The sequence below is a fragment of the Vicugna pacos genome, unplaced genomic scaffold (genome assembly GCF_048564905.1).
Source record: "Vicugna pacos unplaced genomic scaffold, VicPac4 scaffold_103, whole genome shotgun sequence".
Classification (NCBI taxonomy): Eukaryota; Metazoa; Chordata; class Mammalia; order Artiodactyla; family Camelidae; genus Vicugna; species Vicugna pacos.
In genome coordinates this window covers 4,144,187-4,166,978 of record NW_027328783.1, presented here as the reverse complement: position 1 = coordinate 4,166,978, position 22,792 = coordinate 4,144,187, and the positions used below count along the sequence as shown (strand labels likewise).

General features: G+C 45.3%; 1 protein-coding gene and 1 long non-coding RNA gene across 2 annotated transcripts in view; one reads left to right on the top strand and one right to left on the bottom strand.

Annotated features, from left to right (window-relative positions):
• Positions 1-22,792, bottom strand: part of LOC140694758 (uncharacterized) — a 92,693-nt gene that overhangs the window by 22,308 nt on the left and 47,593 nt on the right. The gene's annotated exons all lie outside the window — the stretch shown is intronic.
• Positions 14,954-22,792, top strand: part of LOC140694716 (uncharacterized) — a 144,606-nt gene continuing 136,767 nt past the window's right edge. Inside the window, 2 exon segments of the mRNA XM_072957826.1 lie at positions 14,954-15,222; positions 16,599-16,768. The gene's annotated coding sequence lies outside the window, so the exon portion shown is untranslated.

Genomic DNA, 22,792 nt, shown 5'->3' with positions numbered 1-22,792 from the left:
CACAGATTTGATTCATGAAGGCATCAAGCCTGCACACTGGTTTGGAAACAACTTGGTTTTGATCATTCACACTGCATGCATGACTCGCTGCTAATCTCTGGGTGGTTTTTTCATTTCAGATTTATTCACCCCATGTCTTGCTTAAGCTGAAAAATACATTTATTTCACCAGAATATTCTCTGATTCTTTGTTTACACACATCCAGTTTTTTTAATTCCTTTAAAAATGATTCTGTGTTTATAATGCCTCCTAATTTCTATCATCTCTATGTTGCCAGTGGCCTGAGACATGCACCAGATTTGATGCCGGAACAGTTCCACCAAAAGAAATCCCTTTGCCGTAATATCTTTTGAGGAAAATATTATTCTTTAAGGCTCTAACAGTAAATCGTAGAAGAAAGCATGGAACATTTCTTGTAGTTAATACATGTTCATGCGAAAAGAAATGATATTTTCATTAAACAATGTTGATTTTAATAACTTTTACAAATGTGAACATTATTATTCATAATTTAAGTAACCAGATAAAACCACAGTTATTTATTATGAAGATTGAAAACTATTTACATGGTCTCTTAATTAGAAGTAGCTTTATTAGAAGACTGAAGGGTATTTAAAAGATGGAAAAATACCCATGATGACACCATCATTTTTATTAACTAAATATCAAGAACTGTGCAGGGATAAGATTTAACCCTCTGCAAACTGCCAAGTTAGCATGAGGTAGTTTGTGGATGCTGCCAGAGGACAGGACACTCCCCCAGGATCAGAGACAAAGGACTCCCTGCCAGCACAGCAGGCAGCCTGTGGTTCAAGTTCATATTGGTTCCTGAGTTCCTTTCCTATTGCTGTTGTAACAAAGGACCACAGACTCAGTGGCTTAAAGCAATACACATTCATCTTCTCACTGTTCTAGGGTGCAGTAGTGCAAAGTCAATGTCAGTGGGCTAAAACCAACGAGTGGCCAAGGCTAAGTTCCACACCTAGGCTCTTGGGAGGGATTCGTCATCCTACCTTTCCCAGCTTGCAGAGGTGCTCACACTCCTTGGCCCAGGGCCCTGTGTCACTGTGACCTCTGCTGCCACTTTACATCTCTGTCTCTGACTATATAGATATAGAGGAAGAGTCTTCTACATCTGGTATGGACACTTTTTCCTACATGGACATTGTATCCTTATTTATGTGCAGATGAAAACCCCTTCCCTCCAGGGTGCGGTGGCATCAGCTCACAAGATGACCACTCTGGGCTTTAAGTGTCCTCTTTGTATTGTCATCAGGGAACTTCTCTCTCCATAGTTAGCTCTGTGTTACTTTGTTGTTATATTTTACCCAGAATTACTGAAAGTTTTACTTAAAAGGGATCCTAATTAGCTCTGTTTACCTGTTTCCAGAGCTGAAAGCTTCAGTTCTAGAGTATCAGTTTGATTTTTCCTAAAAATACATTCCAGTATATTTCTCTGGTGAAAGTCTCTACCCTGTTATCTATTCTCCCATCATTTCCTTATTTTCTTGAATATATTAAAAGTATTTTATAGCCTTTATTGGTAACTCTGACGCCTACATCACCTGGGGTTTGCATCCTTTGTCTAATGCTCCTTATTCTCATGTTATCTGTCATATAGTCTGGACATGTTGCATGTCTAGAAATTCTTTATTACATGGCAGACATTGCAAATGAAAAATCCATGTTATCTTCTGTGAGAGCTTTTCTACCTTCCCGTTAGGCAGACAGTGTGAGGGACTGATCATGTCACTCCAATCAGGCGCTGAGGTGGATCAGGACTAAAGTGCCTTTTTTCTTAAAACAGCTTTGAGGTATACTTGGCAAAATAATTTTCACACGTTTAAAGTGTACAGCTTAATATGTTTTGACGTAAGAATATCCCCAAGGAACCATGACCACACTCAAGACAGTGAAGATACCCATCACCCACAAAGCTTCTCTCCTGACTTTTGTTGTCCCTCCCTCCCTCCCCGTCTCTTCCCCTGGGAACCATTGATCTGCTTTCTATCACAACATATTGGTTTGCATTTTCAAGATCCTTATATGAATGGATTCATGCAGTATCTACTCTATGTTGTCTGACTTCTTTCATTCAGTGTAATTATTTTGAGAATCATCTGTGTTGCTGTATTAATAGCTTATTTGTCTTATAGTAGAGTATTGTTTAGTGCTGAGTTTTTACTGAAGAGTTTATTGTGAGCAGTGTTTGTATAGACCATCATTTCTTTCTGCATTTACTTCTTGATGGATGCATGGGTTATTTACAACTTGAGCTATTATAAATAAAATAGCAGTGAATATTTGGTTATAAGTCTTTGTATGGACATATGCTTTTCCTTTCTAAAGCACCAGATGAGGAATGTCTGGATTATATGGTACATAGGTGTTTACCTTTTTAAAAGAATCTGTTAAAGACTTTTCCAAAATGGTTGTACTATTGCAAATTCCTCGTGGTGTGTATCAGTTCTGGTTGCTCTACTTCCTTGCCAGCACCTTGTAAGGTCAGTCTTTCTAACTGTATTCATTCTAGTATGTATGTGAACTAGTATCTCACTGTGGTTTTTAAAAGTATTTCTCTAATCACTAATGACACCTTTAATCAGCATCTTTTCATATGCTTATTATCCATCTGGATATCTTTACTGAAGTGTGTTTTCTGGCCTCATTCATTCAGGTGTTTGAATTATTATTGAATTTTGAGACCTCTTTATTCTGGATCAGATACAAAGAGAGACCATTATCAGATATATGATCTGCAAATAGCTTCTGTCTATGGCTTGTCTTTTCATTTGCTTAGCAGTGTTTAGAAGAGCATTGAAGAGTCTTCATGTTCATAAAGTTCACTCTATCAGTTTCTTTTTAAAATAGATGATACTTTTGGTGTCATAGCAAAGAAAAATTTGCCAAACCCAAGGCCATAAAGCTTAAGCCTATGCTTGTTCTCCTAGCTGTTTTATAGTTTTAGATTTCCTATTAAGATCTATGATCCATTTTGAGGTAAATTTTGTATATTTTGTGAGGTGTGAATCAAAGTTCATTTTTTTTTTTTGCGTATCACTATCTAATTGTTCCAGCACTACATGCTGAAAAGATCCTTTCTCCACAGCATCCTTTTTGAGAATCAATTGTCTGTATAAGTCTTGGTTTAGTTCTGAACATTCTATTGTGTTCCATTATTCTATTTTCCTGTTTTACACCAACACCATAATTTCTGATTACTGTAGCTTTATAAAAAAAAAGTTTGAAAATCAGATAGTGCAAGTCTTCCAACATTGTTTTTCTTGTTCAAAGTTGTTTTGGATTTTTGGGATCCTTTGAATTTTTATATGAATTATAGAATAAGTTTTTAAATTCCTTACATCCTGTTCTGCCAAAATTCCACCCATGTCTTTGGCCGTCTCCAGAGCCACATTTTCTGAAGAAGTCTCTCTAGATCCCAGGTGAAAGGAATTTCTCTTTCGTCTGTGCTCAAATCACATTTGATATTATTTGATTCCATTTAATCATATTTGCCTGTATGTACTTGTCTGATCTTTCCAGCCATTTAGTAAATCTCAAAAGATTAGGAATCTTGACTTGGTTCCCTCTGTGTGCTGAGAAACTAGTTCTATGCTTTGCAGGAGTGAGCCCTGCAGTAAGAGGTATCTGCAGCACACATCTAGCTCATTGCTTGAATATTGTCAAGGAATTCTGCAGATTTAGAATTGTTTATTGATTGTTGTCTCCAAGACGGCTCAGTCTTTTTTATTTCTATTGCTACTGCTGCAGTTTCAAAGAACAATGGGCTAGTTATTTTGCAAATATCAAATCATACTCTAATTGTGTTGTCACGCAAATTACGTGCTGCTGTGTCTTAACAACCTGCTTAGTGTTCACAGGCTCCTTCACTCATGGAAAATTTGGGAGAATGTCATATCCTTAGAGATAGCAATGCTGTCTTTGGCGACCTGAGCAGCAGTATCTGAATTCACTCCTGCTATTTTTCCAGTGTCCCCTCTAGACCTCCTCCAGCCCTCCATGGGGGGCCCTGCAGTTCTGCCCTAGAAAAGCCTGTTGCTTCTCAGGAAGACTTCCCTATGAAACATAATCATGTCCTTCTTGTGGGGACACTCAGTCCAGAGACCTGAAAGCAGGGGAAAATGTTCAGCCTGCTTTTGGTAGAACCTAAATTCTTCCATACTTGTTAGAAGCAATTTCAATGAGGAAACTGTTTTGGCATCTAACAAATCAGCATAAATGACTGATGAGGAAGATCAGCTTCCCCATCCCACTCAGTCGTCATGTTGATGTGACACACACATTGGCAAACATTTTCCCCTGTGAGCAACGTAAAGTTCAAGACGTTATGAATGGCTTTTTATTTTTATTTCTTAGTCTTTCCACATTCACTGTGTCTCGTGAGATTATATGAATCCTGCTTATTTTCAGCCCAGCACTAAACTTTTTAAAAGGATCACGTGTTTAAAAGGCTAGTGGACAATTTTTTAGAAGACAGAAATCCTTAGATTTTGGTCCCAGAGTTGAATCTTGGTTAGTGGTGAATGAAAATTCCCGTTAAAATTTTAAATTCAGTGATATAAAGTCTTAAAAATAGTTAAATATTAGTCAATTTCATTAAACACTATAAGAGTTATTTACCTTTAAGCCTGTTTCTGGGGCAATTTTGCAATGATTCCCTCCCTTTATCGATTCCCTCTTTATCAGAATCCTTGAGAGGCCCCTGTCATCATTGTCAGTATCATCATTATCATCATGGAACTGATTCTTCTGGAAGATTCTAGGAAAATAAAGAGATGGACGGGATTATGTGTAGGTCAGTGTGTGCATGTACAATAAGAACAGCTGTCAGGCATTAGATGCAAGATACCCATTTCATTTAGGGGAGAATGTGGTCATGAAATCCTGATGTGGTGAATGAAGGAAGCGGTGGGAACAGGATAGTCAATGGAAAGGAGGAGGAAGTGAGTGAGTTGGAGAGCATAGATCCTTGGTTAGTTGATCAGCACATTGGTAAGAATGAGGGGAGTGTGATGGCAGAATCATGTCCCTCCCCGGCCACAGGGTAGCCACCTGTGACATGTTACTGTACATGGCAAAAGGGATGACAGATATTTTAGGATTAAAAATCTTAGAGGATTTCTGTCTCCTAAATTGTCTATTAGTTAGCCTTTAAACCCATGATACATTATTATAGATTAGTGCAGGGGCACAAATAAAAAGGATTCATATAATCTCACCAGACAAACTGAATGTAGAAAGGATAAGGAAGAAAAACAAAAAGTCACTTATAAGTGCCTTGAACCATAAATTGCTCATGAGGAAATGTTACACAAGGTGAATGTCACAGCCACATACATACTGCCTGAGTGGGATGGGACAAGGGGATCCTGAGATGAGACAATAGGGTGAGTAGTCTGGATTGTCCAGGTGGGCTGAATGTAATCACAGGGGTCCTTAAAATGGAGGATATTTCCCAGCTGAGTTTAAAATCAGAGGGAGGTGTAGCGATGGAGCAATGTTCAGAAAGGCTGCTGACCATGAAAATGGAGGAAGTTGAGGGGCACAAGCTAAGGAAGGTGGGTGACCTCTGTAAACTGGAAAAAAAAAAAAGGAAACATTCTCTTCTAGACCCTCTAGAAGGAAGGAACCCTGCTGGTATCTTGAATTTATCCCAATGAGAACTGTGTTGGATCTCTGACATCCACAGCCATAAGCTGATAAGTCTGTGCTGGTTTAAGCTATTAAGCTTATGGGAATTTGTTACAGTGGTAATAGGAAAATAACATAGTGAGCGGTAGTGTAAGGGATTAAAGGTCTAGGATGGGGTGTGGAGAGAATTCTGACATTTACACCTAAAAAACTACCAGGTGAAGTGGGAAGGTGTTTTAAGGAAGACCTACCTGGCAGGGCTGTCAAGCAGACTGGAGTGAGCGAATCCTTGGAGTTAGAGGAATCAATTAAACCTCTACAAGGAAAATAAGAAATAAAATGTAGCAGGGCTTCAGTGTTAGTAGATGTAGGAATGGAAATGGGCAGAGAGATATAAACATTATTTTGAAATTAGCTACAGGTTTGATGACTGCATGTTTGGGAGAGTTAGCCGATGTGTGGACTGAATGCATCCCCTCAAAATCCATATGTCGAAACCTCATCTCCCAGGTTGATGATATAAGGATGCGGGGCCTTTGGGAGGTGATTAGTAGGATAAAATGAGGTCATGAGAGTATTGCCCTCATGAATGGTATTAGTGTTCTTATACAGGGCCCCAAATTGCTTGCTTCTCACTCCTCTCTGGGCCATGAAGATAGTGGGAAGACAGCCATCTTCGAGCTGGCAATCCTCTCCCAGATACATTGACCTTGAAAGCCTCAGCCTCCAAACCATAAGGAATATGCTGGTTGTTTAAGCCACCCGACACACGGTAATTTGTTACAGAATCCCAGACTGACGAAGACAGTGGAGAATGCCACTGCGTTTGGCACTGATTGCCTGGAGAATGCTGAAACCCAGGGAAGTGGGCAGCACAGACGTTTACTCACTTAATCCTGCCAACACTGTAGGGGATAGAGTCTACATTTTCCTCGCTATTTAAAAGGTAAGGAAAAAGAGGCACAAATAATAACAATGACAATGACAACAACAACAACAACAGCAACAATAATTTGTCCAAGATTCACACAGAACTCCCTGGAGGGAGAGTGAGAATTAATACTTATGCAGGCTGGCCCCAGAGCCCCTGCTCATAACTACTAAGTCAGATCACCTTGCTTATTTAGATCAGTTTTTTTTCAACTGTGATATGAGTGTACTGTGTCCAGTAACTTATAATTTCAAAATACCTCACTGTAAGGGAAACATTAGTCGCAGGCATTACAACCCACAGAAAGCTAGACATACAAAAATAACTTGTTAGGGCAAGATAACCAATAATGTTTTTAAATATTATACCTGCTGACCCTTTGCAATAAAGTGTTTATTTATAATTCTGTCTGGCTACAGAATAACATCATAATCCTGCATGTGGCTGGTGGCTCCCGTGTTGGACAGCACGGGTCTAGAGAATTTAAATGACTTGCCCAGCCTTGCCCAGGAAGCTCGTGGTGGGATCAGAGCTATAGTCTGGGACTGTTCCTTCCTATCCAACAATTCCCTCATGGAAGTTTAGAAGCTTCTCCTTTGGTGCCCAGCTGTCTATCCGTACTTATGACATCTTGTCAGGTGCCCCGGCCTGCTACTGAACATCAGCCAGAACCCACTTCTGCACTTTTTTGGCCAGGTAATACCTTCTAGCAACTTCCATTGCCTTCTTGGCATCAGTTTTTACATGGAAGGGTAGTGGCTAGAGAAGGAAATGTGTCCACATGACAGGTTTTTCATAAATATAGTAGGAGTGGTCAAGAGAAGAAAACCTCAGGAATACGAGTGGAAGCAGGTCATTTAATATACCAAATGCGTACTTTCAATGTATGTTTGTGTTTCCGAGTCCACGCTTGTTCTACTCGTGCATTATAGGCCAACACATCAGGAGACAAGGATTTGGGGCAAGAAATAGCGGCTTTAATTTGTAAAGCCAGCGGAGAAGATGGTAGACCAATGTCCTGGAGAACCATCATCCCAAGTCAGAATTCAGGCTCTTCTTATATTAAAAAGGGGAAGCGGGAATGCTTGGTTGTTGCAAACTTGGTGCATGAATTCTTTGTTGTTAGAATCCTTTGTTCTTGCAGCTCTTCACCTGGGTCAGATCCGTGTAAACCTCCAACAAGCAAATGTTATTTTCTATTCTGTATCTTGTTATCTTTATACGAATGGAAAAGTGTTAATATCCTTCAAAGTCAGAGCCTTGAGAATAGGGTCTCCTGTATATTTCAGGATCTAGGCAACATTGTTTCACAAAAGGTGCAGAAACAGCAAGACTAAGCCTAGGAAACAGGGCACACGTTTAAAGTCAAAGGAACAGATCTAATATGGAGTCAGATTTGTTCTTTCCTATTTCAGTAGTGCCATGGAGAAGGCACTGTGGGCAGCTTTCTGTAGGGTCCTGGAGGCTTTCTCTCTCAGCCTCTGTGCGCCTCTATTGAAAACCCGTCATCGCTATCTGGCCTGCTGGAAAACCAGTCCGCCTGTTTTGCCCTGAAGTTGTGTTCTGTTTATAACTCATCTCTACTCCTTGGAAAACAACTCAATAAAAACTCAGTTGGTTTCCCACCAGCCCTGAGCAGGGGTGAGGGATAGCATGTTATTATTTTATTAAAAAAATATATAAAAGAGTTTTAAAACAGCACTGGGCACATAGGAGAGAGACAATCAATGCTTCCTGGCTTAAATCGAAAATGATGACTCAGTGAGTCTATGGCTGCTGTATTTGCTGAACTAGTTACTCCTTTGCTCCATTACACATTTATTTTAACTGAAAAAGAAATATATGCATATGGTTAAAAAAATTCAAACAGAGCAAAAAATACTCAAGTGAAAGAAGTTTTCCCTCATCCTCTGTTCTTACACGCCTCCCTGGAGATGCCAATGTTTACAATCCTTTGTGTGCTTTTCCAGATATGCTATGCAAGTTCCCACCAATGTATGTAAATTCCTTTAAAGTTTTACTTATTTTTAACTTAAAGGGATTTAAATCCTCAAGTGGCTTCTGCCACAGTAATAGAAAAGAAGAAATCTGACTCCATATTAGATCTGTCCCTTTGACTTTAACCCTGTGCTCTGTCTCCTAGGCTTCTTCTTGCTTGTAAAACAATGTTGCCTAGAGCCTAAAATATACAGGAGAGCCTATTCTGAAGGCTCTGACCTTTAAGGGTATTTAACACTTTTCCAATCATATAAAGATAACACGTTGGCGAATAGAAAATAACGTTTGTTTGGTTGGAGGTTTACAGGGATCTGACCCAGGGAGATAGCTGCAAGAACAAAGGATTCTAACAAGAAGGAATTCCTACACCAAGAAGTTTGCAAAAACCAAGCACATAGGAAAGCAGCCTGAATTCTGACTTGGGGAGATGGTTTTTCCAGGACATTAGTTTGCCATCTAGGTCTACAGAAACTTGCTATTCCATGCCCCAACACTTGGTCTCCCAACTTACTGGCCTGTCCTGCACTGAGGAGAATGAATTTGGACTCAATAACACTTCTACCTACCTAGCAAGTTGGACACTGGGACTGAGGGCAGCTCTCCCACACACAGGGGCCTACGGTGAGCCCTTGATTATTCCCCGAGGTTGGGGTGTGGTTTACCCAGGAGGGATGGGGACTCTACACCAACACTCAGGCAGTCTGCTCCTTCTGGGGCTCTGACATTTTACCTCCCGCTCCCTGCCAGCCCAACATTTGGGACAGTGGAGCTAAGGCAGAGATCGTGCCTGCCTGTTTCCCAGCGTGTAAAAGGGGAATATGTACTCTTCCCAAGGTAGTTCTGAGAAACAACACCTGCGGGTGCTTGGTTCCCTGAGCAACAGTAAACCTAGCTCCTTGTGGGGGCAACGGGTATGATACCCGTAGGGTTTCTGCAGAGACCTTAGCTGGAGGGCTGGGCCAGGGACGTAAAATATGAGCTGTGGGCAATGACGGGTAAGAGAAGGGTGTATAGGCAGGACTGCTGCCTCCTTCGGGGTGCCACAAGAGGTAAAACGCTTTCTCCCCATCTCTGTTACTCCCCTCCCAATTCCAGATAACTGCCTTCCCTCTGCTCCTCCTGTCCATGTGTCTCCCTCCACTTTTCCCCGCCTCCCCTCCTCCTCCCCTATTCTCCCTCCCTCGGTTCCCCTTCTCTCTCAGGACCCAGAGCGGATCGCTGGCCCTCCTGCGCATGCGCAGTTGCTGCCAGCTGGACCGCGGGTTGGAAGCTCCAGCTCCGAGCCGGGGATCGGCCCCAATGGCTTCTCAGCTCTGTCGCCCTGTAGGCCTTTGGCTACTGCCTGGGGCCGGGGCCTCTGGCTGTGGAAGTGCAAGGTGAGGGGATATCGGGAAAGGGGTGAGGCGGCTGCGGGAGGGCGGTCGGCGTGTCACAGCCCCCCAGGGCGCCAGTCAGCGTGTGTTCAGCTGGATTGCTCGGGCCAGACCCCTCTGCCCGCGCCACCTGCCCCGGCGCCCCGGCCACAGCTGTCCAGGGCCAGGTGTGCCCCTGCCGCCTCTTGGCCCAGCCGGGCTCCCCTCAGTCCGCGGCTGGCGTCCGCTTCCCCTCTCCCGCCCGCGAGTCCTCCCCTCCCGGGCTTCCTCTCCTAGGCCGCCGACCCGTCCCCACCACTGGGCGGGCTGTGTCCCGGGCGGGCGGGGTCTGCACACCCGGACGGGGCGGGCGGCTTGGGCTGGGGCTGGGGCTGGCCTCCGAGCGGGGCTGCAGCCCGCGTCCCCCACCCCGCTCTCCCTGCCCCGCGACCCCGGGGCTGCCTTCCTCTCCCTTTCCCGATCCCTGAGGTCCAGATTAGCGGCGTGGGCGCTGCTCCCCAGGCTGAGAGCCCGCGGCTGTAACTCCCAGCTTCTCCTGGTGGAGTCGGGAAAAGGGAGCGGCAGTGCTGAGGGAGCTTCTGTCTCCTTGATCAGGATTTCTGCCCCAGGTAAGTACCTTGAACACTTTCAGGTGTTATGATGGCGGTGCTTGTTGATGTCACATGTTTTTATACTGAGAGGGATTACAGTGGTGAAAGCAGGGCTTGGTTCAGTTAAAAATGAGCTGAAGGCATGAGGCTGTCTCATCCTCCATCATTCACTCTCCCAGGGTGAAACGTGAGACCGTCGATCTTAAAAAGATACTTATAGTCCGTAACTAGTCCAGCCCAGCTACTGTGTGTTAACAGGAACAGCACAACCCTAGGCGTTGGAGACCCAGGGACATTGCACTCCTAAAGAGCTCCTGGCAAAATCTGGTTTGTTTTGGTTTTTTTTGTTTGTTTGTTTTACTTAAATTGTGGGACAGACTAGTAGTAGAGAGGGAAAAATAATTGGCAAGAAGGATTTTTTCATATAACAGCTTTATTGTGATATTGTTCACACACCATGAAGTCCACCCACTTGAATGTTACAATTCAGCAGCTTTTAGCATATTCACATTTGTGCAACCATTATTATTCCAGAACGTTTTCATCACATCAGAAAGACCAGTTGAAATGCATGACCTATCCACCCCTTCCCAGTGGTGGTTCTAAAGAAGTTTCTTGGCTGTTCCTGACCATAAATTAACTTGTTACATTCCATGAAATATCTGGGAGGAATTCTAATCAGAATTGCAATGAATCTGTCTATCAAAGCAGGAAGAATTAATGTCTTTATGGCATAAACTTCTTCTACACATGAATATATCTGGGACCCTATCTTTTCATCTGTCCAGAGCCAGGCCTATGGGAAATCCTCATTAATTCTTGGGTTTGTGAATGATGAGATTCAATACATCATTAGATGCAACTGTAGCCTTTCACTGAAGAGAAAAGTAACCTCGTAGAAGCCAAGTGATTCTCTGATGGTTAGAATGAGTGACCGCCAGTGCTGGAGTATTCGAGTGGACTTGGTGCTTGCAGAGTTCTCCACCACCTACAGCTAAGGGGATTACCGTGTTCTTTTACTTTTTTTTTTATGGCGTTGCTTTTATTTTTACTTATTATATAAAATTATTTTTTATTGAAGTGTTGTAAATTTACCATGTTAGCTTCAGATGTACAGCAGAGATTCAGTTATAAGCTTAAGCATATGTATATAAATGTTTTTCAGATTGTTTTTAGTACAACTCATTACAAGAAATTGAAAATAGTACCCTGTGCTATATAGTAGGTCCTTGTCATTTATTTTATATTTATTAATGTGTATCTGTTAATCCTCCCTTTCCTGCCTGCTAACAACAGTTTGCTTTCTATGTCCATGAGTCTATTTCTAGCAGCACCGTTTTTGCTAGCAATATATGCTGGTTGGCTCTTTTCTGTTTCAGTAGTTCCATCTTATGTGTGGGCGTTTTTCTTCTGGTGGGCCTGTGTGTGGTTTGCACACGTGATAATAGAGATCTGTATTTGGGAGAACTCCAGGCCTCGTGTAGTCCCTCGTATGGAGCGCCCACTGAACTGATGCTTGAAATTGGAAAAAAACAGTAAATGTTGGAATTTCCACTATGGTTGAGACTTCCAGGTTTCTATAACCTCTTTAGCCCACCTAAATTTTGGCTGCACCCAATACTGGATAATCTGGTGGAACTTCATGGTATGGTGGTGTGGAGACAGGGCCTTGTATGCTTCTTCTCTTTCCTTTTTCTAACAATCATTTTCCTGGGCCTTCCAGGTACTCCCCCAGAAGGGCCCAGGGCTGGCTTGGTGTTGCACTGAGGCAATATTTGTTAATAAGTCCCTTTCCTCATCTCTTCTGAGCCTCCATTTCCTTCTCTGCACAATGAGGGCTTAGACTAGATAAGTGCTTTTCAGTTTCTTTTAAAGCCATGTTTCCTTTGAGAAACAGAAAATTCAAATCTCTCCTCCCATCACAACCCTTTAGATTTTGACACGTCCTCCAAGGAGTCACATAGCTCTTTGTGGTAAATTGACGTGATTGTGATTCCACGTGGCACAGAAAAGACTCTTCAGAGATTTATTGCAGGGAGAGGGCAGGAAAGGGGCAGTATGTCACACTTTCTTGTGTGAGCACTGGAGCAAAGGCTTGGGTTTAAATACAGTGTCTGATGTGGCATCTCTCTAATCTTGCACAATGTGATAAACCTCTATCCCTAGTTTCTTAATGTGTCAAGTTGGGGTGGTAATGTTTTAAGGCTTTTGTGAAACATTATACACATAAGCCATTTGTGTCTCGGTAGATACAAGACCTGCTAGAGAGTCGGAATTTCTTTAAAAATACATATATATTGTCCACATCACTCTGTCTGTGTGTATTTTGAAGTTCCTGGAGGGTGAGGGTTGAGTGTAATGTCCATCGTGGGACAGGTGTCCCATGGGTCTGTGTGCCTCAGATTGCCCCCTCCTCCCCAGTCCTCTTCCTCTCAGTCCAGGATGAAGTTCCCTAGTAGATTTACACACAGGTCTTGTGGAAATGGCTTTTCATTTTATTGTTTCACCAAGGAGGGTTGCCATCATGATCTCTGTGGTCAGGTTTTGGTGACCTGAAGGCTATGCAATTGGGGATTTCTATTTTATAAAAAGAAAAAAAATTACAAATACAAAATTAGACCTAGGTTGGTGGCAGGGGCTTTTGAAAGTGGGGACCATTAGCTTTTTTAGCTTCAGGTGCAGTGGCCTCTGGCCACGAGGACACATCCTCATGCTCTGAATTTGGAGGGACCAGTGGGTTCAGTGGGAATATTTACTGAGTGCATCTCATGGGCTGCGCATTCTCTTATTTGTACTGTGTGTTCCTTATTTGAGATGGTGAGCTGATTTAAACTCAATAGCCTCTTTAAAATAATAGACTTTTTATTTTTAGATGTAATGTAGATTCCCATGTAGTTGTAAGAGATAATATGGAGAGGGCCTATGGACTCTTTGCCCAATTTTCTTTAATAGTTCCATCTTGCAAAGTTGGGGTACTATTCATTCGTGACTCACTAACCCTTTTAGGTTTGTGTTATTGCCCTCATTTCTATTTATGAATAAACTGGTGTTGAGAGAAGCACACAGGTCTGCCCAGGTCACCCACGTGGTTAGTGAAGATTTGGGTGGAACGTGGGCATGGCATTTCCAAGCAGTACCATTATGATGGTCTGTGGCAGGGAGCAGCATTCACTTTGCTTGTTTATTCATTCATTCAACAAACATTTATTGAATAAACTCTGTGGGTCAGATGCTTTCATAGGGTTATCTGATTCTTCAGCAGTATGGAGAATCAGGTAATGTTTTCTTTTCTTTTTTTTTTAATATGAGAAAAATATCTCTGAGAGGTTATAATCTCCCCAAAGGAAAAATAGCTCATAAATGAGGGATAGTACATTTGTACAGTTCCTTCTTCTTATGCAGGTGGTACCCTAGGCATTTTACATTTGCAAACTTCCATAATCCAGATATATTCTTGTAAGGCAAGTAGTTTTTTTTTAATTGAAGTATAGTCAAGTTTACAATGTTGTGTCAATTGCAAAGTGGTTTTTTTTGAATTTTGAATGGAGAAAATGTTTTTTGAGGGGGTTAATTAAGTTTATTTATTTGTTTCATTTTTCTAAAATGAGGTACTGAGGATTGAGCCTAGGTCCTTGAACATGCTAAGCACGTGCTCTACCACTGAACTGTACCCTCCTCCCCAAAGCAAGTTTTCTTACCCATTATTCTGCACCTTAGGAGTTCAAATAAATTGGCGTTGAAATCCAGATATTTTGATCCTACTATGGTTCTTTGCATTATATCCTGCTGAGGGGTGGGGAAGCAGTTCCTTTATTCATTCATTTATTCAGCAGTTTTGAGCACCGACTTTGCATCAGGGCCTGCCTAGGTGCTTGGAAACAGAAAACAAGAAATGATCCTTTTCTGCAGGGGATGGAAGCCTAGACCAAAAGCTGGGTAATGTGATCTGAGCTTCAGTAGCCATGTGCAGACGCTGAGGACAAACTTATCCCCGATTTGCTTGGACTTCCCTTGCCTTCTGGCTGGTGCACACCAGGTCGCCGCATCCCAGTGAGGCCCGCAGCCCACAGCACAGTATGTACATCGATTTACCCTCCCTTCTCGGCAGCGCCTGCAACATGAACGCCCCTGACTACATGCAGTGCGCTGAGGACCGCCAGACTCTCCCGATTGTGGTCCAACCCGTGGGGATCATCTTAGAGAATTTCTTTTGCATCTATAATGGAATCTCCTTGGTGAGCCAGATCAGACCGTGCGGCTCCCAGTGGGCACTCTGTATCTACTATAGGTATCTCTATGCGCCCGAGAATGGATGGAGTGACTTCCAGACCCACCGCAATGTCATGGGCCTTGTCACCATTACTGACTGCCTCTTGGCCAAGACCTTCTAGAAGCTCCACACACAGAGGAGCTGTATGGCACCACGCTCTACGACTCTCAGCTCTTTGTCTTTGTGCTGTATGGGGAGGTGGCCGAGCAGCCGCACACCGACGTGGCCTTCAATCTACGAGGACTGCAGGGTGGTGGAGAAGAGGATCGACGACTTCACTGAGTCACTCTTCATCTTGCCCAAGTCCAAGTGGCTGGATGGGGACCCCGAAAATTCTGGGGAGAAGACCCCCCTCCTCTACATCCTATTTGAGAAGGAGGACTTCGTGGGACTGGACACAGACAGCAGGCAAGTCAACCTGAAGGCCGGGCCACCCTGGCTGTGTGACAGATTGCTTCCCTACATCCAGAATGGGATCATCAAGGAGGAGGGCTTTCTTGTAGCCAAGGCGGGAAGGAGGTGTAGCCCGCCGGTTTTCAGACGTTTAAAACTAAATCCGCCTTTGTTTCAGAGAGATCCTTTTAGGGTTAGTGTGGACACTTACTCCCCCCTTTCAGCCAGGACACTTGGGGGGACCCCTGGAGTTGCTGTCCAATAGAGTAGCCACAGCTACTGTTGTTAGTAGTGCTGGGGAGGAGGCCGGTCTGAGCTGAGATGTGCTGTAGGTCAAATGCACATCAGACGCTGAAACTTGTCTAGTAAAAAGAATATAAACTATCTTGTTACTTTCTATATTGATTACACGTCAAAATGATAGTATTTTACATACAGTAGAATAAGTAAGGTCTGTTCTTAAAATCAGTTACTTGGTTTTTTTTTTTTGTTGTTACATTTTAAACGTGGCAACTGAGAAACATTATTTACATGACTCTCATTTCATTCCTGTTGGACAGCCTGTCCTGGGACAGTTTCATCCCTTTGCTTATAAATGAGACTCTGAATCCCGAGACGCAGAACGAGGTGCTGGTTGAGCTCAGGGTGGAGCCGATGTCTCCTGCCTCCCAGGCCCAGCACCAGCACGGCTCAGGCCCTCTCCCCTGCCTGACAGCCACCATGCCAAGTTAGGGCATCAGGAACACTGCCAGGGGCTTCCGAATTAGCTCCTTACGCAGGGAAAGGCATGTCACGGTGTATGGGACACAGCAGGGAAAAATTCGTCCTCACTTTGTCCCTGTGATTAGGTCAAAGACCCCACTCTGCCTTGGAAGTGCAGATGATCTCTTCTGGGCTGCCTAACCCCTCACCCTCTACTATGTTTCCCTGTGTATCTTTCAAGCTGTCCCTCGGGCAGAAGAGGGTGAGACGTCTTTGCCGAGAGGTGGTCCCCCTTTACTGGGGAGAGTGAGGTGAGCTGTGTCCCCCCGGCCTACGGCCTCGGGCCTTGAGTCTGGAGAGCGCTCATGGCGGTCCCACAGGTGACGGTCGGAGGACATGGCACGTGCTGCCGGGCCCGCTGTGCAGGAGGGGCTCTGTGATTCTCTGTGATTCTAAGGTCAGATTCTACTTTCTTGTTGTTGGTAAGATGGAGGAGAAGATGCCAGAGAATTGATAAAAAGAAAATCCACACCAGTCCTGTGAATGACAGACACAGGGGATCCGTGTCCCACCTGCGTGTGGTGCCTGGCAGGCTCTGGAATAATTTTCACTTCCTCCCCGGACATTCCTCTATGGCTTAAGGAAGGGGAGAGGCATGTCGTGGCCATGATCTGTACTTGTCCTCACAGGGCCCTGTGATCTACATGCCCACACTACACTTCTGCTCCTTGGAGATGAGGTGTCAGGTTTAGGAAACTGGGCACTGCTGAGGGCATAGCTGCCAGAACCGTGCTACACCAAGGCTGGCTCCGTTCACCTCACCTGTCACCTCCTGTTGAGTCCTAAGGCGTCATTCAAGGTAGGTGCATCGGTGCAATGAAAGCAGGGACCTCCTTCACCCCCTGGACAGACTGGTGGGTGATCAGTGGAAGCCTGGAGCCCTGCCCCAGCCCCACGCCAGTGCCTCCTATTTTGTCATAGGAGGCACTGGTGACATTTTTGCTCAGCAACTGCTTGGCTCTGATTCTGCAGAGCCAACAGAGAATGCCAGCTTGTTTTTGCCTTTTGAAGTCTGCCCTTGGGATTTGGCGGAGTAGCTGGATGTGTGCTTAGCCCATAGTGGTTGACACTGTCACCATTGTTTACCCAGAACCTCGTGTACCAGGCATGGCTGCCGGCATCAAAATACAGCAGCACATTAAACCTCCCTCCTGGTGGGTCTGTCTGTTCTGGTACCATAAGGGCTCAGCCAGCATCTGAACGTCAGTGAGATAACGTGGCCAGTGAGCTCGGGTCAAGCACGTTCTCCTCCAGTGACTTTTACTCCATTGTTGCTTTTACTATTACACAGTCATTAATTTTTTAAACAATGCTTTGGTTCAGGAGCAGAACCTAATTCTCCCCTGTTCCTCTTGGTGGGAGTGAGTAAAGTTGTCCAGCTTGAAATGCGACCACATTTTGTAGCTCAAAAGCTGTCTACACGCATCTAGGTGAAGTTTTGGTTTGGGGCGCTGACCACGTTGGGGTCCCCCGGCAGCATCGCTCCCCTCAGGCCCCTGCCTTCCCTGGATCAGGAGGTGAGGGTGGGTCTCACCGTCCCCGCGTCCCTGTCCTCATCACACTCACGTAATTTCTTGTAAATGCTGTCAAAGTCATTTTTGTTCTCGTGTGTTTCTAATTTTGGCTGTTCCTCTATTCCTTTTTCTATTTTCCTTTATCCCTTATACCACCCCGTGAGCATGTTGTTCGGTCTGAAAATGTGGGCTGTGCACACCCTGCATTGGAATAGCCAGATCGCCCTCTGTGCCGTCTCCATCGCTATAAAAAGCAAAAACTTAACAGTTGCCATGATTCGTATATTATCCTAGTCATCTTATTTTCTACTTTTTTGGAATTTTTGCTATGTTAGCACATCACCCACTGGAGTTTGATATCTGTTAAAGTCCTTGCTTTGAGGAACCTATTAGTTCGTCCTTATATTTGGTAACAAATGCTCTCTTACTAATTTTGTTTATTTGTTTTGAAGAAGTGAGATGCGAATTGATTTAGGCGGCTGCTGAGGGATTTTTTTCATGGAGTATTTAAACTTGGAAAGTCAAAATCTGCAGCACCTTGCTTGATTCTGGCTTTTACACAAACGTGCTCGGCACACGGTTCCTGGCTGTCGCTGTGTGACGTGCGTGACGGCGCTTCCTGGCCGGCGGTCACTGGTGAGGAAGTGGCCGGCTCGGGGGTGACAGCTGCAGGGGACGCTGTTGGAGGAAGCAGTCACCGGTTTTTTGTTTTTTGGTTTTTTTTTTTTGCATTCACCTTCCCAGTGCCATTTAGTTTACTTTGCATTCATAGAGGGGCAGGAGCGGGCCTAAAATCATGCCACTCTTTTGTTCCCTTTATGAGGCTGGTTTTTCTAAGTATCAGGAAAACATTGCCTTGTCCTAAGGAGCTGGTTCACTTGGATCTGGTGGACACAGGGACCCCTAAAGGGGACCGTAGCTTCCTCTCTGCTTCAGCCAGTGGGCATTCAGAGCCGGGTCTGTGGTTTGCCTCAGCAGCCGTGCAGGCCTCCCTGCACCGGCCTTTACTTTTACCCCTTTTTGGCAGTAAATAGCTGACTCTGTGTCTGTTGCAGCTGATGTCCACCACTGACGGCCGTGTCGTTATTTTGCGGTAGTGAGTCTCCAACACCCCTGTCAGCCGTGAAGGGACCTTGCATTCTCACCCCGACCCTGGTTCATCTCACCCAGGGAAAGGGCTTGGCCACCACCGTCATGCTGGACATGAGGCCTTGTTTCTCCTTTCATGCTCTGGTCCAAATGTGGACACTTCATCCTTCACTGACTTGGTCTCGCTTGAGACAGTCCAGACTTTCTGAAAGAGTCCATCACATTCTGGGGGGGAACAGAACAGAAGTAAGGGTCGCAAGTAGGAGTCTAGGCTGTCTGGGTTGGCAAATGCAGGCTGGGATCTGTGATGGCCGGTCTGTGCCCTGGAAACTGGCCTTTCCAGTGGCTCCCGAGAGAAAAGGGGTCGGAGCGAGAACAGACTTGCCTGGGTTCCTACCATCCTCATCTGCTCACCGACAGGAGTGTCAGCTAACTAGGAGCTCCCCCAGACCTCGGGCCCTTGAAACCTCAGATCTCGGGAGATCCTTGAGTCCCTTCTTCTGGTCCTTCTTTGTGAGAATCCAGTGCCTTCTGAGGTGACTGGCAGCAGGAGATGCCTCCCCCTCCAGGGAACTCCCTTCGGAGGACTGTGACTCAGTGCACCTTGCTGTGAGCTTGTGGGTTTCCATCGTGCTCCCTGCAGAACCAGACTTGAGACTGGCTTAGCGACAGAAATAACAAGACTGATTCCAGGGCAGGGCCAGGTGGAGGGAACAGTGGAAATTGAATGTGACCTCAAACACCTAGGTGGGTGCTGGGGCTGTTACTAAAATGGGGAGCCTGGGAGGTACCTGCCAGGAATCGAAGTCTAGAGTAAATGGTGGACATAAGGCCTTTTTTTTTTGACATATGGCATTTTTAAGATGCCATTTGTCATCCAAGTTAGGACTTCCAAGAGGCACTCGTGTCTATGAGCCTGGGGCTCAGGTGAAGGAGCTGGACTAGAGATACACATTGGGATTCGTCATTCTTAGCTGGTGTTCACAGCCGTGCAAGTGGATCAGCTCATCTCAAGAGGTGCAGACTGTGTCTGAGGGGGGGCAGGGCTGTGTCTGGTTTGGAGGAAAGCCCGGACCATGCAGCTTTGGTGTGTCAGTCAGCGGCGTTTGTGATTTTCAGAGCAATGGCATTTATCCTTAAGGTTCTGGGGGGTGGGCAGGCCCACCCAGGAAGAAATCTGAAGAGAGGGTTTTGGCCACGTGTGTGCGTCTTGGGACAATCCAGAGGCTGCAGGGTCCAGAAGGGGAAACTCCTCAGAAGCTGGAGTCGGAGTGGGGAGTTGGGAGAATGTAGTCACACTCTCCTGTGATGAAGGGAGGGAGGCCTAGGGAGTCCGCACCCTAGCGGACTCTCTTTCCCACGAACAAAAGGCAATCAGACAGAAGATTTGAGGTAAGAAGGGATGGGCGTTGGGAGAGGAGCCAACCTGGAGAACGGTGGTTGAACAATTCTTGAATAGTCTCCCTGAAACATAGAGTTATAAAAACCCAGACTCTTAAGAATATTGATAGTGACTGGGGAGTAGGCAGTTGTTTTTCTGACCTCCTAAGGGTAAGGTATGTATCCGGGGATATACAGAAGAATCGGGCAGTCTGTTCCTGGGGCTTCACCCTTACCAGGGGGAACAGTGCAAGTTTAAAGGGGGAGGAGGGCAGCGGAGGGAAAGTAGCCAGGCCCCGTGTCACGTACCAGTCGGCCGCCCTACTTGCGTGTTGCATTCACATCCATGCCTCCCAAGTGGGCGGTGGCAGCCCCGTTTTGAAGATTGGGAAGCCTCCTCAGAGGTTTAAGGAATTGGTTCATTTAGCAGCTAGTAAATGCTGTAGCAGGATTCCAGCAGGGCCTTGTCAGACTTCAAGGGCATGTTCTCTCTACTAATTCCGGTTGTACCTGAAATGGTGAAGTGAGTCAGTTTCGGAGCCTTTCAGAGAAAGTACGCTTTAAGTGCCTCAGGACTGTTGCACAAAGCTCAGTGTTCTTTCATGGTTCGGAACCACCGCAGTGCTTTTTGCCCCACAGATGTAAGGTCTTACTCCTTTGACGATGGCGTGGTTGTAAATGACATACAGGTGCAAAACCACACTTAGCAGCTTCTGAAGGGAAACTCTCCTGTTCTCCCTTGATCGGCTTTCTTCCACGGGATGTAACTGTGCTGCAGCTAAGGCCTGAGCTTTCCGTATGGAGTGAGGGTTTGATATCCAAATTTAGCATAGAACAGTCAGATGGAGAAAATCGAAGATGACAGTATATTTTGGGGTTTCATTAGACAAGACATACTATCTGTTAATGGCTCATAAAGCTAATGAAATTGAGTACAGAACATTGCATTTCTTACTTTCTACTGAGAGCTGTCTTCCAACATAAGGCTCTCTGCTTTGGAACTTCAGCTCAGCCACTAGGGCGCCTGTCATTGTGTTGGTGTGATTGCATTTACACAGTGCATGTAATCTGGGCTTCCTTAGCCCCAAACACTCCAGTGCAGAATCATAGGCTGTAGCCATCACTTAGTTATACAAATACTTCTAAAACTATATGATACCAAAAAAAAATAAACAAATAAAAATAAAGAGAGAGAGGGAGATTGCCTTTATCAAAGTTCCTTTGGATTTTAACTGCAAAGTGTTGTTGAGCAGCTCTGGTTTCCTTTGGATATGAATATATACATTTCTTTGCATGTAACTTGGATTTCAGGCTTGAACACCAAGCTCTTGTTTTCCATGAGCCACAAAAATCATAGCCAAATGACACACGTATGAAACAGTTTATTCTTTTTATCTGAGACAGAATCCTTGAATTTGGGACTTGAGCTGCGACTTTCCTGTTTGCTCTTCCCACCCCTCTTGTCACCTCACTCCTTTTTCCCACGTGGCCTCCAAGAGGTCATGGTCTCATAGGAGCAGGTGGACAAATACCAGTTGGTCGCCAAGCAGTGCTGCTGTAGATGGAGCCCAGCCAAGAGCTAAAGGACATCATCAGGGAGGACTTCCTGGAAGAAATTGGCTCTACATTCAGTTCTGAGGACAGAGTAAGAGTCAGCCAGGGGAAGGAATCAAGAGGGTGACTCAGGTGGCAGGAGCAGCCTGGGTAGAGGCCTGGAGGCTTGTGGGGTGAGGACTCGGGGAGACTGCCCTGTGTGGTCCAGGGTGGTGGGTGACCCTGCTTTGAAGGACACTGGAGAGGGCCTAGGGGTGGAGGGCTTTGGAGGAGCTTGGTTTTTACTAGAACTGACACAGAAGAGGCAGTGAAGGGTGTCAGCAGGAAGTGACCCTTAGGAGAGCAGCTCTGCCTGTCCTTTTGAGTCCCACCCCTTCATTCTTTTATTCACAACACACGCAATTCTGAGTGTCTAGGGGAGAGGGGGTGGACCTACAGTAGTAAGCAAAATGTACTTGCTTCTTGAGAGCTTAGCAGTGTCAGAAGTTGACTTAGATTAAAATGTTTTATTAACACAGCAGGGCACCTAATCCAAAGTGCGGAGGTTGGAGGGAAGGAAGACTTCCTTGACAAACAGTTAAAATGAGCCTGGAGGCTAGTGGGAAGTAGCAGCAGGTCACGGGGCCCCTGAGGTCACTGGGGACCTGGTGCTGAGGTGAGGATGGACAAGCAGGGTCGGGGGTGGGGCTAGAACTCTACCAGGGAGCCTCTGATGGGTTTGAAGTGGGGGAGATGTAATCAAATTTGTGCTTTGGGAAGGCTGCCTTGGCTGTGTGTGTGTGTGTGTGTGTGTGTGTGTGTGTGTGTAGCGGGGAAGAGGGGGAGGGTGTCACCAACTGGGAGGGTCATTAGAAGACCATTCACAGGCTCGGAGGCCACCAGTGGGAGAGGGGCGTCGGGACTGCTTGGGGACCGCAGGGGCAGAGTGGATGCCGGGTTTCCTTGTGTGGAGGGCTTGTTAGCGGGGTCGCTCTAGCGACACCTTGTGGCTGGAAGTAAACAGATGGAGGCCGCCAGGTGGACTTACCTCTTCTCTCCTTCCCTGCCTTGTGTGATGATCTTAGCTCTGCCAACATATGGAACAGAAGAGCTAAGTTCCAGAGTAGCCCAGGACTTTGCTGGGCTCGTTCAAGTGAGAGCAGATAGGATTTAGGCTTGTGTTGAGATCTGTAAGTTAACTTAGCTAGAAACGTCCTGTCTTTTGGATTTTCATAGGGGTAGTAATTCTTGATAAAGATTGCTTTCTTGGTGAGAGGAAATTTAATACAACTGATGTCTTTCTCAAA